This window comes from Amblyomma americanum, chromosome 1, assembly GCF_052857255.1.
Source record: "Amblyomma americanum isolate KBUSLIRL-KWMA chromosome 1, ASM5285725v1, whole genome shotgun sequence".
NCBI classification, from domain to species: domain Eukaryota; kingdom Metazoa; phylum Arthropoda; class Arachnida; order Ixodida; family Ixodidae; genus Amblyomma; species Amblyomma americanum.
In genome coordinates this window covers 265,671,224-265,686,992 of record NC_135497.1, presented here as the reverse complement: position 1 = coordinate 265,686,992, position 15,769 = coordinate 265,671,224, and the positions used below count along the sequence as shown (strand labels likewise).

General features: G+C 47.2%; 1 pseudogene across 1 annotated transcript in view; it reads left to right on the top strand.

The window, feature by feature from the left end:
- LOC144115037 (nose resistant to fluoxetine protein 6-like) overlaps positions 1-15,761 on the top strand; it is an 84,439-nt pseudogene extending 68,678 nt beyond the window's left edge. Inside the window, exons 8-13 of the transcript XR_013311207.1 lie at positions 826-991; positions 1,827-1,906; positions 4,914-5,036; positions 6,279-6,399; positions 8,883-9,212; positions 11,915-15,761. The product of XR_013311207.1 is annotated as a nose resistant to fluoxetine protein 6-like (transcript). The remainder of the gene's footprint in view (positions 1-825; positions 992-1,826; positions 1,907-4,913; positions 5,037-6,278; positions 6,400-8,882; positions 9,213-11,914) is intronic.
- Positions 15,762-15,769: the final 8 nt, after the last annotated feature.

The window sequence follows — 15,769 nt, the reverse complement described above, 5'->3', positions numbered from 1 at the left end:
TCTTCGGTACGCTTCACTTATTGACAAAACCACTAATCACATCTATGCGCAGCACAGAAGTATTGGGGATCCCCTGAATAGTATAGCTGTCACTGTGTTCCCAAGCCTGCTTTTCTCCTAAATTTAAGCGACACGCTGGTATTGCTTCGCACATCGTTTGTTCATGTTAAGCAGGCTTTAAGGTCACAGTAGTTGTTTTATCCTGCGAAGGCTCCAAAGCCGTATCTACGCGCCTTCGCCCACATTGCCGGGTAAGGAAATAAAGGCCTAAATGTCACAGCATTTCAACGGATTTCACGCGGCGTCATCGTAGCATCGCATGCCCGATTGGTAGCGACAGTCGCTTACTCTGACTACAACTCGCACGTGGTCACGTTTGCTGCAAAGCAACTAATAATTTGTTGCCAGCGGCCGGGTGGTCTAGTGTGCGGCATGCGCGGATTTGACAAGCACACCTTGCGTCACTTCGTCGTCTAAGTAATACTAAGTCGAGTAGCCAAAGAACAGGCTGGCCTCAAGTACATACCTTGAGGTACCGGTCTCACACTTGCTAAGCAGACTTGCTGCGGTACCTGAAGTACGAAGAAATAACGATCGCTGATAACAATGTGGCGCCCTCTCACATGTATTCGGGCATTGTTTGTACACCCAGCGCCACTCCACTTTACCATTTCATCGCTTCATCGCTTACCACGTGTCTAGGGTCAGCAGAACTGTTTCGAGTAAAAACTTGGAGCATTTCCTATGATTAGCTTTACGCCCGCGGTTTGCGCAGCTATCTTCAGATCCAGAGAATTAACCCCGAGTCTTCCCGCTGGCGCACAGGATCACAGCACCGGTGATGTTCGTGGTGGCCGTGTGGCTGCTGTTCCCGCTGTTCATGACGGGGCCGCTCTACTCCGAATACAAGGACGTCCTTTTCGGCCAGTGCGAGAAGAACTGGTGGCGCGTGGTGCTCCACATCAACAACTGGATCCCCTTCTTCGAAATGGTGCGCGCCTCATGTCAACTGCTCTCCCCGCGGGCCACAAAGCGGCGGCAAGCTGGGAGTCGGCGGTGGCTCCCTTACCGAGGGTTGCCCACGACGAGACAAACTCAAAAGGAGAAAAACCGAGAGAAATAGTTGTATGCAGAGAAAACACTTGGCACGACCAGCTGCGTAAGATATATGAGCATCCATCAGAGTGAAATATGCACATACTACATTCTAAGCACTGATTTTACATCAACTGCAGTCGGAAAATGCGACGAAAATTGCTATCGCGGTTTTCTCGTCGCCTCTGGCGCCGTTTAGAAAATTCCTGTAGCATCCTAGTGAAATTCTGTTTGCTGGCGACACACCGCTGCTGCAAACCGTGGGAATATGTCGCTCTGAAGGACTTTGTCCTGCGACACATACGCTTCTCCAATGACGACACGAATTTCCGATAACACTCTACAGAAAGTACCTTTCTGTTTAACTAAACCGTACTTCCTGCCTTTTTTTTTGTCACGAGCAGAATACGGTTAGGTTTACAGCGCTTTCATGACAGGAGACTCGGCTGTATTTCCCGAAGCGGGGGCGTCTAAGATGCACCTGAATCACGCCGTTTGAGGGGCTTGAGCCCTCACGCCCGCCTTCTTATCTGTCCGCGTGCTCCGAGACCGGCAAAATGTGTTTTGTTGGTATTTAAAGATTTCCAGAGCCGCCTTTAGCATGGAGAGGGCAGAACCGATTCCGAAACGGAGTCAGCGTGAGAATGTGAATTAATTTTCAATCTCTTTCTTTGTCAGCTTCCAATTGCATCGTTTATGAAATGTACGCATATTATTTTTTGTTTCTTTAGTGTCTCGGCCATTTGTGGTACGTCAGCGTCGACTGGCAAATCTACGCTTCCCTATGGGTCATCCCCATCTTTATGATCAGGTATGACAACTCAAGCTCCCCTTTCTGTTTTTTAGATTTTTAAAAATTTATTTCCCGTTTCTTATTTAGACGAGGGTCTATAATTTGTCGAGGTCAAAACTGTGCAGATAAGACTTTAACGCGTTCGTTAAACGTAAGAAAGCAACTGTGCATTATACGCATACTGTTTTATGCGCCAAACGGACGCCAGTTTGCCAGTTTATGATTTGTTTTTTTTTTTTTTGGGGGGGGGGGGGGGATAGGAAATGTCGGGTGCAAAACATAGACAAAAACTAGTACATTTCCGAATGACCTCAAAGTTAGCTAAGCTTAACGTACAACAGTATAGAATTTTGTTGTGGTGATGCCGGGAAGAAAACCTGACTCTAGTAGTATCTTCGCGATACAGTGTGGATCATCGACTCGCACATTTATATACAACCCCGAGGAATCCCTTACATGCACAAACACTATTCTTATTCAAAGCGCCGGATATCTACTACAATTGTAGCTACAATTAGACGTGGATGTCATGGAAGTGTTTCATCACCGTCGTCTATGATTGTTTTGCATGGGTCTAATCAGAAACGCACCAACGCGTCTTAAAAGTCGACACTCAACCTTCAGTGCACCTCTCATCCCGTCAAGAGCTCTGGCCATCCGATATTTGCCTAGGGGCTCTGGATCTCGTCATCACCCCCATGTGGTCTTCTGCAGCAGCGGAAACAGCTAATATTCCCTCACATATGACATCCGACAACGTACCAGATGTTGATACTTAATTGCCGCACTGCAGACAGCCCCAAACGTCGCATTCTGTGCGCTAGAAAAATGCTGAACTCGCCGCCTTTTGCTTGGGCGACAAAGCGAGAGTAATAGCTGTGTCACACTGTGAAGGGTCCTTAAGGGTACAATAAATGATGATGATGACCCCTCCACCCACTCCCGCCCCGCCACTACCAAGCCCAGGTGACCACAGGTGGCGTATTCTTGACAGAGTCCGTAGGCCGGCTCGCATGCCTCTCATGGCTCAGGCCCCATACGCGCAACATTTATTCATTTACTCTCATGGCCAAAACATAACAGTGGGGAGTGAATCCCACTGAAATAACAAGAACCACTGATGCAGCACTGAAAAAGCAGTGATGCAGCAGATTACACCTTATTAGCGGTGATGGTCGTATTGAATATATCTTGGCGTTGGTAATGGAGGCAGGGAGGTCGTACCAGCCTGGGTTCTCGAAACAAACTAGATGAAGCGTAAAAAAGGAACATTTTATTACATTTTTCTCCGGGCAGGAGGTTAATTAATGCTGGGGTTTTTCGGTTACGACATACTAAGATCCTGGAGACAGTACATGAGGCCATCGCAGTGAAAACGGCAACGCGTGTACCAGGCGTTTCAGGGAAACTGGCACTAATTTGTAAGAGTGGGTTTTCTTTATGTAAAGAGGCGCTTTTTGAATCATAGTAATGCCAGTGTTGGCGGACACCAGATAACCGGCGAATCATACTAACTAGTAAATGATTAACCGAATTCTAATAGTTAAATTTAACTATTACAAATAGGCGTCTGGTTGCAGTTAGAGATTTGCAGCCGACCATTAGCAATAGCTATAGCCATATTAGGGTTTAGAGTTTCGAAAACGCAATTACCCTCGACGGTGTGTCTCGACAGTTTGGCCATTTCTCGCGCAATTCAAAAACCGCGCCCCTGAGGTGCCTGCGCAGCGACGTCATTTAAACCGCGTCACTCCGTGGCGCACGTGGCACGTGACCTTCTCTGTCAAACCTTCACAGAGAAGGTCACGCGGCATGCGCAGCAGGTGGGACGGAGAACGTCACGTGACATGTGCGCCACGGAGTGACGCGGTTTGATGGACGCCGCTGCGCAGGCACCGCAGGCGCGGCGTTACTAATGGTTAATTACTAATGGTCTGCTGTAAATCTCTAACAGCAACCAGACGCCTATTTGTAATAGTTAAATTTAACTATTAAAATTCAGTTAATCATTTACTAGTTAACACGATCCGCCTGTTTCTGGTGTCCGCTAACACTGGTATTACTATGTCGAAAAAAGCGTCTCATTACCTCAAAAAACCTACTCTTAAAAATTACTGGAGGGCTTTCCTGATATAGCGAGGTATAGCGAGGTAGCGGATACGATGCTGCGCCGCGAGTTGCTGACCGTAATTGATTTACCCTTAGGGTGGCTGAATGACGGGCCCTGACAGTGCGAATGATTTCCGAAGCGTATGTAGTAAAGGAGATGTATTATTATTCTGAGCTATACCCATATCCTTGCTATGCGCATGTTCGGTATACGGTGTAAACAAAAATGCACGGAATGAACACCTAACGTAATTTAAATGGGACCGTGATTTCTGTTTACTGTGCGCGTATATCACTACATGAGAGTTCAACGTGACGCAGTTACAGTGCATTTTATACAATGATGAAAGATGTGGGCGTTCCGGAGAAAAGCGTCAGAAGCATATGTTGCCGGTATATTTCTGTGAAAGCGTTTCGTGCAAACTTGCTTTGAAAAATATTTCTTAATTTGGAACGAATTATTCTGGAGTGTCGTAAAGCATCATTTGGTTCAGATTCTTCTAAGGATTAAAAAAAACAATACTTTGACGGAATGAACAGCGCATAATGGTAGTTTCTTTTCCTTCTCTGTATCAACAGAAACGCAAAACAGAACACCTTCAATAACGGTACGCTGTACAGCTGGCTACACTGTTGCTGTGCCTCAACGCCACGGATGCGATATTTCTTTTCGAACTCTCGTTATCGTTACCGCTTGGCCATGCGTTGTGTCGCGCCCTTTTCTAAGTAATGAATAATAAACAAAACGAAAAAGCAGAATAAAACAATAATAAAAATCACGTACGCTCAAGGATTTGACTGTGAGTGTTCGCACAAGCCATTCAGCATCTTTATTTAGCACAAGCCTCCAGGACGGCAGGCCTGCACGAGACCTCTGTCTCAGGCAGTGATTTTGCTTCTCTCGTGTGCCGTTCAGGTACAAGAAACTGGGTTTCGCCCTGCTCATCCTGGTCGTTCTTGTCACGTCGGTGGTGGTCGCGATCCAGACACGACTCTACGACTTCGGACCCACTGCCATTTACATCGACACCAACATCAAGTGAGCCTCTCGTTAACCACAGCGGCGTCGATACAGGGCGCTTCATGCAGTACGCAACCCAGCCTTAAAGGAACATACACGCAATTTTTTTTAGACAAATGATAGGGCAGCATTTCGTTCATCATGTCTTTGTGCATGCAGCAGAGCGTATGATGCGCCAATTTATAACCACCGGCAACAGCCTATGACCGGCATTTTTTGAAGTTGTAAATCATCAAAATAAATTTTAAAACGCAGGATGTTGCTGGCCTGAAAGGGAGCACGTACAGTAGGTAGGAGTAATTCGCGAGAAAGCCATTTAAAAAAGCACGCGCCCGAACAACTGCGGTGCAGGACTGCTCCCCAACAGGCAACGAGAACTCCATTGCACTTACCCGCATGCATATCTTGTGTAGACGTGTCACGGGCCACCTTACATCATGTTGCCAGCGCGTAACAGCTTCTTTTTTTTTCCACTGTCAGAAGTGGGCGCAGGAAGGAGTATGCTTCAGGAGCGTTGCCCAGCTTCTACGCGTCTGTTTTATGGCTTACTGAAGCGGCCAAGCAGAAAGAGCAAGCTCTAGCCACGGGTTCAGTTTTTGTTTAAAGTAGTAAAGTGGCAAGTGAACAAATCAGGTGAAAATTTCTTCCACGTGCTACGACTGAAGTCTCTGAGAATAGTTATGCACTGATAAAGTGCACACAAGATCTCGCATAATGAATGAGTTTATTGATATCCAAAGAAGGGGTAACGGAGATGAGGATCTTGAGCAGGTGGTCGGCGTTCCTAGGTCAAGGAATCTGTTGGCCTCCGCTGCAGCCTTGGCCCGCTCCACCAGACGAAGGTGGTCTTGCAGGTCTGAGCTGGTTAAGAGCTAGGGGCCCCCACTGCTCTAACTAGGGCCGAGGATGATAGGTGCTGATTAACACCTATCTCGCACAAGGTGGTGCGCTTAGTCTTCGCGAAGCTCTTTTCTTCCTAATTAGTACATAACTATTCTTCGCGTCTGATGTCGTAGCGTACTGAATAATCTTTCATCGCTTGTCACTTCATGTTAGGAACAAAAATTTAATCTTTGGCTAACTGGAGCTTACTCCACAAGCCATAAGCAGACGTATAGCGGACAGGGCTTATGAAGCACACTTTTCTGCAGCCACTTCAGACAGCAGGAAAAAAATTTATGTACTGATTATGTATAAAAGAGTTTTTCAGCAACAAAATAAAAAATACGAGCCTTGCGCATATCTTTTAATCTCTCGCAGCAAGACGATCGATGCGGGCAACCAGGTGTACTTCAAGCCCTTCGCTCACGCTGGAGCCTTCTGCGTCGGTATCGCCACAGGCTACGCTGTCCTGGCATTTGGAGCCATGAAAATCAACCTGGTAAATCTTCCACATTGCCCTGATCAACCGCTGTCCAATATGCTGAGCCTATAGTGCATGAAATGAGAAACGCGAAATGAGGGGGTGCAATATCTCTCTTCATGTCAGTTACTGCATACTATTACACGTCATTTCCTCTTCTATATATGTTACTTTGGCCTGCCTGTTTAGTCTTTCAAGACTGCAGTAACATTATGAATACCGTATTTACTCAGACATAAGTCGACCTGTGTTTTAAAATCGTGCTCACCAAACTCGGGGGGAGGGGGATTACGCGAATCCTTGCGAGGGCAAGACGCAAACCCGCGGCTACAAATGCAGAAAAGGGAGAGAACGACACTAACGATGGCACTGCAGAAGCGTGCCATGCTGGGCGAATTGGTGTACTACGTTTGATGGGCACCGTTCTGTCTGCAACTTCTCGTGCGTCCGTTTTCGCTGGTTGCACCTGCAGCAACGTGACGATACTGTAGAACGCCTTGTCTTCTGCAGCCCGCCTTCCAACTTGCACTGCATTGCCCTTACTGCGCTAATTGCCCTTTCTTTTTCAAGACAGTCGCGCGAAAGGTTCTCGGATAAGGCCGGCACGACAATGAGCATGGATCCCCACGGCGGCGGCCGTGCGCTTCGGAGGCCTCGTAGCAAAAACGAAAACTTCCAGTCGCTCAGGCGCACGGTGATTCATGCGTCCCGAGCGTCGGCAGCCGTTCTAGGCAGCATTTCGGCAAGCCGGCGTCTTAGCCGCGAAGGCGTCGAAGAATTGCACTGCAGCAAGCTAACTCGATGTCGCCGAAATGTGCGTCGGGTACAAGTAGCTCCATTATAGGAGGGAACACCTTATCCGCACGCGACCAATGGTTACTCCATAAGTTCGAGTGAAATGCCCGTTTTTATCCTTTGTTCTAAATGGCTCTTTCCTCCGTACGGATAATCCCCATGAGACATTTTAAAATTTAGTGCGAAATTAACAACACTGTTCGTTCTTTTGTGCACACTGACAATTCCATTTCATATTTGACCTGCCTGTGCCGGGGAAATAGTAATAATAATAATAATAATAATAATAATAATAATAATAATAATAATAATAATAATAATAATAATAATAATAATAATAATTGGTTTTGGGAGGAAAGGAAATGGCGCAGTATCTGTCTCATATATCGTTGGACACCTGAACCGCGCCGTCTGTAGTGGAGGGCTCCGGAATAATTTCGACCGGGGAAAGCAGCGATAGCGTTTTCGTGCGGCCGTGGAGGATTATTGCCGTTAGCGTACGACATCGGTGAGGATGCGGGCGTTGAACAGAAGATTGGCGCTGTCTCGCGTCTTCTCTCCCGCGTTCCCCAGAACGAAGCGTCTTCGCCCTTGGTGAGGAAGTGCGCCATCTCCGGTGACGAGTTTTTCACGGCTTTTCAATTGCATGTTGGCAGCTCTAAGATTCCCTCGGTCGGCCTACACGAGAACCCAGCTTTCTTTTTCCGCTTCCCGAAGTTATGGGTCCATCTATACCACAATATGGTAAATTAGCGCTCCACTGCCACACATCAGAAAGAATGCCCCGGACAAGTGGTTGTCCCGGGTTCTAATCCCGGGCCAGAACGATTTTTTTCTTCAACTACAAAGTTTCTATGAAAGCTGTAGATTTCATTGCAGCCGTATGGCTGCGCTTGGATGGACGCTAATGAGTAATTACTCCCTTGTTATAGATAAATACCTCGCAGCGACAATCAAGCGTGCGCAACGAATAGAGTAATACATTGCTTTGGGATAGTTGATTCCTAGTCGAAAGGAGCACGGCGCTACACGAAGGACGCAGAATAAAAAAGCACAGGACCGGCGTCGGTCCTTCCTCTGTGCCTTTTTGAGTCCCTGTCCCCCCTTGCGCTGTGCTCCGCTCGACTACATATAGATACGAGATTCAGCCTGGGGCAGCGCTTGTCTCAAATGCCGCTTTCTGTTCAATGTTTCGTTACCAGCCTTGTTAGCCACCAAAACGGCAAATCAAGAAGCTTTGCATTTTGACCTCGCATTTGTCCTCTAGATCTGCAGACAAATGTTTTATATCCAAAGTCCACACCTGTAATGTCTGCATTTACGAGAAACCGTTATCTATTTGCTTTAAACACCCTCCCCGCAGAGGGGCGCGGTAGATTCGGTGCTCTGGCCGGATGGCGTTTAAGCAGCCCGCATTTCTGGTTAAGCTTGGCACCTCTGACTGGACAGTATACTAGGCCAATAGCCCGAACGACACACTGCTGTGTGGCTGAAGTTCAGCATTCGTGAACTTTTCGAAGAGCAGCAAAGTAACGCAGCGCTTTGTATTCTCATCGGCAGGCCCTTCGTGGAGCTCCGGTTAATAGCGAAATAATGTTAAGCACAGGAAGGTAGAATAACGTCTATTTTTCCTTGTCGCGCTACTTGCCCGAGCACCACGCACTCCGTCCAAGGAGGTCTTCCTTAAAGGGACGGGCCGGCGGCAGCTGATGCAGGCGGCCATGTGGGTGCTGTCGGGCGTGATCGCCGCCGTGGTGATATTCGGGCCGTTCCGGTGGTACAAGGGCGCCGCTTACGACACGGCCGACGCGCTGCTCTACGCGGCCACACACCGCACCGCCTGGTCCCTGAGCCTGGCCTGGATGACGTTCGCCTGCGCCACGGGTCGCGGCGGTCTGGTGGACCGCTTCCTCAGCTGGACGGCGTTTGTGCCGCTCAGCCGGCTCTCCTTCTCCGCCTTCCTCATGCAGACCGTGGTCATCCTCAGCAGGACCCTGGTCACCCGGGAGCGCATCCACTACTCGCACACGTCCATGGTGCGTACAATCCATGCGCGCTGGCCCTCAACCCTTTCTGGACTGCAGAAGAGTAACAGCTCAAATCTTCACACGGGTGGTCGCCACACCGATATTTATGCAGTGGCTGGCAGAATTTGACGCGCGTCCTAATCAGTGACGCGAGACGTATCCGCGATCCGCTTCAACACCACTGGTTTTCTCCTTACACATTACGTGAAGCAGCGAAGACGAAACAATATTGTTGATGGCCTGACTTCAATGCCACCTACTTAGGATAGAAGGCTGGGTCCCTGGAATGTACCATTTTAAATTCCGAGATACATACTAAGGCTTGCGCAGAAGATCTTCGAGGAGTCAGTTTTGAGCCCGCCCTTCAGAGCTCACCTCCATGGATAACAATACAGAGCACCTCTTGGAAGCGAACGCCGCATACATGACCGCGCAGGTGGAGGATAGGTTATACACGTTAGCCAGATGGAGCTCGGAATAAATAGGATGAAGTCAGACAGGCTTCCATGGGAGCTCCACTGAAAAAAGCAGGGGAAAGCCGCGGTAATCCGTCAACAATATCAAGCGCTATCGGTGGGAGTGCATTTCTGCATAAGTTTTGCCCAGCGTTTCGCGGATGCACCAGCAATTTTTTTCTTCACCGTAAGGTGCCTCTATATTCAGAAGGTATAGCGCCAGTCTTCCCACCGACCTCCTCGCTTTCAATCTTCTACTCTGTGCTCTCCCCCACCCCCCTACTCCACATCTGCGACAAGTCGCGTGCGGCCGCGTGATGTATCCCACGGAGCGGTGATTTTTATTTCACTTCGGGAGAGGGTAACCATGGCCAAAACTTTTGCAAATTCACGAGGCACAGTCGCGTCATTGCCGGCTGCGCGAATAATTACCCACTGAACGAAATGAAGTGTTATACAAAAAAACTAGCTATAATCGCTCCGCATGAGAGGCCAAGCTTCGCGGTTTTTTTTTTAATCCGGCGTAGAATTGAGACCCTTATTGAGGGCGCTCGCAGGCAAAAATGAGTAGGGTGCCTCGATGCACGCTAAAAATGCGTGGGAAACGAGGTTCGAGGACAGAACCGACAGGAAAGGGGGAATCCCGACACACTTTAGCATACAGAGGTAACGCCGTCTAAAGCGGAACATAAATTGGCGTAATCTGACCCGGAGGATGGCAACCATGAACTGGGACAGCACGCATTCATTTGGCCTTCGCCCATCGTGACAAGTGCGATATACTGTTCGGCATTGGACAGGATAACAGCTGCATCCATGCGGCAAGCAGGATAGCCTCCGTTTAGATTCTGCTTTATGATGTACAGCATACATTGACACAAGCTAGAAGCTCGGAAACCATGTGCAAACTGTCAGTCTAAGCCAGCCGACAGAAGGCGAACTGTGCCACTATGCAGTTTTGAAGTTACGGACTATCAAAAAGCCTGCTGATGAAGGTCGCTCTAAAGTCTTGCAGTGCAAACTAATTAAATAATTCCGCTGCGATAGACACTGCAACTCTCGGCAGCGAAGCGAACGCAGTCAACCCTTAAAGGAATGGTGCTGGAATGCAGTTTTGTGTTTAATTTCAGCAACGTGCTGCTCCAACACAGCAAACTCATCTCGCAAGCTGTTAGCAGCGCTGTGAAGGCTGCGGGGATCTGAGACAATCAGAACGCCGTGCGCTACAAAACATGTTCCTCCGCGCCCTTACCCCGCGACTGGTGGCTCCATCTCTGGGAAGGAAAAAGCACCAGTCTCCAGCTGCCACGGCCGGGCTCGAGTAGCGGCGGCGGCGCAGCTGCTGCGGCGCGCAGGGAGACTCGGCTCTCGGCCGCCGACTCGGCGGGCGCCATTTTTACGAATGGCAGCGCATCACTTCACGCCAGGACTCCCCAGTGCTACGTTCGTGCGGACTTTGTCTGCAAATTTAACCAGTGAATGAAAAGCTCGCTGCAATTTTTGCAAGGGCAATCTCCCGTGAATTACTGAATCATAGATTTTCATCCAAATTACGCGACTACGGAGTAAGGAAATTAGCGCGCACTCACATGCACGCAGAAAGAGCAAGAGCATAGAACGAAACTATGCGCACAAATACGTAAACAATGAACGCGTGCAGGCTAAACTTATTTTTGATCACTGCTTTTCTCCCGCTGCTAAAGGGCTCTCCATATTTAAAGGGGCAGCAGTTCCTTGTCGCCACTGCTCGTTCTGCACATGCCTCACTATGCAGTTCCCTTTGCCCCATCAGCATCTTATCGTGAGAGTCGAGGCTCAAGCAGAGCAGCATGTGCGCGCATGCTCCATGCTTCGTTTCCGCTCCGAGGTCAATATCTGACGCTCTTCACGCGATACTATTTGTGCGCTGGAAAGCCCGCTGAAGAAATGCCGCGCCATACTTCCTAGAGCCTAGCACTTGGTGACGAAGCTCGATGCGTTATACATTTGCAGCACGATCTCAAATACAGTGCACAAGCGCATTTTTATGTATGTGTGCGTGAGTGTATGTGGGAAATTTCAGAAAAAGAAATGGGAAGAGGTTGCGCTATACTTGTCAACGATCCTTTTGCGCAAACTGCATGCTTGCACCCAGCCCGAATAAATTGCCTTCGTGCATTGCGTGCATACGCTCACCGCGTACGGGGCGCTTCCGACGCGTCACGAGACTTTCTTTTCGCCAATGATCTAACACGAGTGTCTGCTGACGGCGCGCAGTTCCAGGACTTCCTATTCGCCTTCATGATGACGTACATGAGCGCCTTCCTGCTGTTCCTGGCCATCGAGGCGCCCGTCGGCAACCTGGAGAAGATGCTGTTCATGGGCAGCACCAAGCAGATGGTGCAGGCCTCGCAGCGCGACAAGGCATCGCACCAGCAGTCGCCGCCCAGCGCCGCGGCGCCCGTCGAGGTCGTTATGATGCCGCACAAGAGGACAGACAGCGGGCCGGACTTCGACAACTATGACTCGTCCAAGAGCCGCCTCTGACGCACGGATGTCGTCCGGGGGCCCACCGCTGCGTCCTTTATGCTGAACTGACGGGAAAGGCGCAGCTGCGCAAACCTTAGGCCGCGGCTTCCCAAGCGCACAGAACGTGGGCAGAAGGAACGCTGATCGGCACTGACATGTTCACTAGCCTTTCGCCTTTGACTGACACTCACTACACGAGGCGTTGCATCCTTCGCAGAGGGAGGCAGAGTATGGTTACCTTTGCAGCTTCTTACTTCTTCAGAAATTTGATGCCTTGTCAGTACTTGCGGAGCAAAACGTGAAGTCACTAATATACAGAAGTGTTTACATTTTAGCCTGCACCAACCTAGCCAGGAGTTGCCATCCTTCATTGCATGTAGTCAATGGTTTTTATGACACCTTGTATACACTTCTCAGCAATATTTACCTGCTTCTTCAGATGCAATGGTAGCACAACTTTTTTAGTTCCCCTATGCTAAAAAAGCATGTGTGCCCCGAGTGCACCACTAGCTGTGAGATCGGCAAAGTACAGATCAAAACACTCTCTTCACTATTATTAAAATAGCTACAATGCTGACAATCATAAGTTCACAGCACACTGTCATCAGCTGTTTGGAGTTAGTATGGGCAATGTATACTCAATCCAACCAAACGAGACCGCTGGCACCAAGCACGAGGAAGAAACATCACCAACATGTGATGCCTAAAATTTCAACCAGTACAAATCATTTTCCACTCTCTATGAGACTGAAATGTGCAATGAATAGCATGCATGCTCTTCCAAGAGAAATGACATTCCAGTGTTTACTGCACTGTGCATATGCACACCAGAATCATTTTAGCTCGCTAAGTAGGCACAAGCATAAGTACGTTGGAACCAGACCATGCATATGATTTCCATAATGCCTACCGAGAAAAGGACCCTAACCTCCACCTATTTCAAGGTCAGGTAGTGACAACAACAACAAAGGAATATCACGAATAGCATTTTCAGAAGACATCAATAACATCCAAAACACATTAGAGAGCTAATAGTGCAGTATATCTAGCATCTGACCCCTGAGCTCTACTGGTCATTTGACTTCACTAAGACCTTCACATTAGCAACTCCAACTGCTCACAGCGGTCGAGCAAAATGCTCCACACCCTTCCAACATGCCACATATTTGCCCTTCTAAGACATGTGCACACACCACATCAGAAAGTGCTAACTTCAGTAGCAACCATGCTGAAAGACATTAAGTGAGCTTGGTTAGACACTCAAAACAAAGCTTTCAACAGGTTCTACAGTGCAGGCAGACAAGGACAAAAACAAGAAAGCAGACAGCAAAGTTCAAAAAGCATTATTTTTTCAAGTGGCACTTTTGACACAAAGTCTTTGTTGACATACCTTAAAATGATGCAACAATAGTTCTCTAGGACAACAGGTAACATAGTTTCCTGTAAAACTACAGGAAACCGCTATTTTGGTTAATATACCTGTATTCACTTCTTGTGCACTATTTACACTATGCCCTAAGGGTGCCAACCAGTCACATACTACAGAAAAGGTAGCATGCTGGCTCCAGCACAAAACAGTTTTTGATTAAACTGACAAGGGTTGTGTCACTGTTGCATCCGAGTGAATGCCCATTATAATCCCTTCACAGCTGTGCACCATCACAATGCCATTTTCATTTTAGCTGTCAGAAGTGCACTCGTCTTGAAACTCAGGAAAGTTTCCACACTTTTGTTTCATTAAACATCATGGTATCACTGTTTCCATTACAAGCTATATTTAGTGCTACAAAGGGTTGGCTGGTTAAAATGGCACAAGAAAGCATGTACAGCACAATCCAAAAGTTTAATGCCAATCACACCTCAGCTACTGATAACAAATAAGAGAATGCAAAGTGACGTAGCGGTTTTAAGGTCACTACAACAATTGGCAGTCACCTTCACTAACTAGTCTGCATATTATACCCAAATTCAGAAAAGTATCCCTCACCAGAAGACTTTGGAAACCAGAAGTACTTCTAGACTTGTATGTGACAACCTGCATAGAATGCGGTTAGCAACAGCCTACCTCTGCTTCCCTTCTGCATACATATGTGAACAGTACTGACTGCTATAAACAGGAGAAGTTAAGTTGAGTGCTGACATTTAGTAGAAGTCCTCAAATATTTCATGACATATAGTGCAGTAAAACTTGTATTGTGGCTGTAAAATACCCTAGACATTACTCAGTGCAGAAAAATAGTTCAATTGAATGGATATTTTAATTCAACAGGTATAATACAATGTGACTTCTTTTGTAGACTTATTATATAACAATAAAGAAAGGAAATGACATATGTGAAGTCAATAGATATCTCAATTCAATAGATATACATATCTGACTTATTTTGTACATTCCTGATGTAACAATGAACACAAGGAGATGACTTATTTACACACATTATGGGCAGGTTCCCATGATTCCGTTTGTTGTGGGTTAGAAATGTTTATGCACAAAGTATACAGTGCTTCCAAACTTGCATGCTTTTACTTTATATTCTGGAAATATAAAGTCTTGAAGTGACACACATTTACAAAAAATAATTTGGGTGAATGCATAATCAATTGTACAGAACATCATGTAGTACATCCCCATCACTAATGTTAAGTAAAAGTGGGACAACAGCCATTGTGAATACGGAAGTTACTGTTGTATGCAAGAATTGAAGAACTAATTTTGTTCACCGGTTCTTCATGTGTATATTTAGACAAAATACTGTTCCTTCACGGCGTACAGTACTCTCTAGAATCCTCCCTGACCTCCATAGCTATGGCTGGAGCAAGTGCAGTTGGTGTGCAGTGATACAGTGCTTGCCCATGGTCTCCTTGTGCCTGAGACAATAACGGAAAAGGTCTTCTCCTTATTAGTTAATCTGGAGGTAGGATCCATTTGCTATGCTGTAGATCCAAGTCCTGGAAAGTCCTTTAAGAGTAGATTGTGACAATGATGGAACTGCACAAAGTGTTTTTCACTTCACTTTGTTAAGTAGCAGAAGTACTTGGGACTTTGTAGTTCTACTCATACCGGACATGCATGCATAAAACATGTCCTAGCATTTTCTCAAAGCTACAATATGGAACACTATAGCTAGCCCAGGACAATAATCATGCCTCCGCTAGTGTTCCACACATTTCACTTTCGAAGTAAGGGTATCTTTAACACAATGTCCCCTCCCCAACAAGAAAAATAAAGAAACCAATGCTTTGCAAGTGGGCGCGAAAAGCTGTGGCATTAAAAAAAAACAATAGAAGGGCAGTGTGCCATGCTGAAATGAAAAACTCTGCAAGAATTGACACGATCATGAAAGTCCACATACAATCCCTTATTCGGATGCCATTACCACTTGCAACTAGCAAACAAGGAGGCCACTTTGTCCCTTAGAAGCATGGGTATAAACTGTACTACCAGTAGCAATGGCATCTGCTCCAGTGATGATGGTATGAGAGTTCTTGACCAATATACTGTGCATAGTGAATGTGGGTGAGCTGGAGATTTCATTATGTGTTGGCAACCCTTTATTGTTCTAGGGGCCTGTCTGCTTTATGTGTTGGTGTAATTGTGCACAT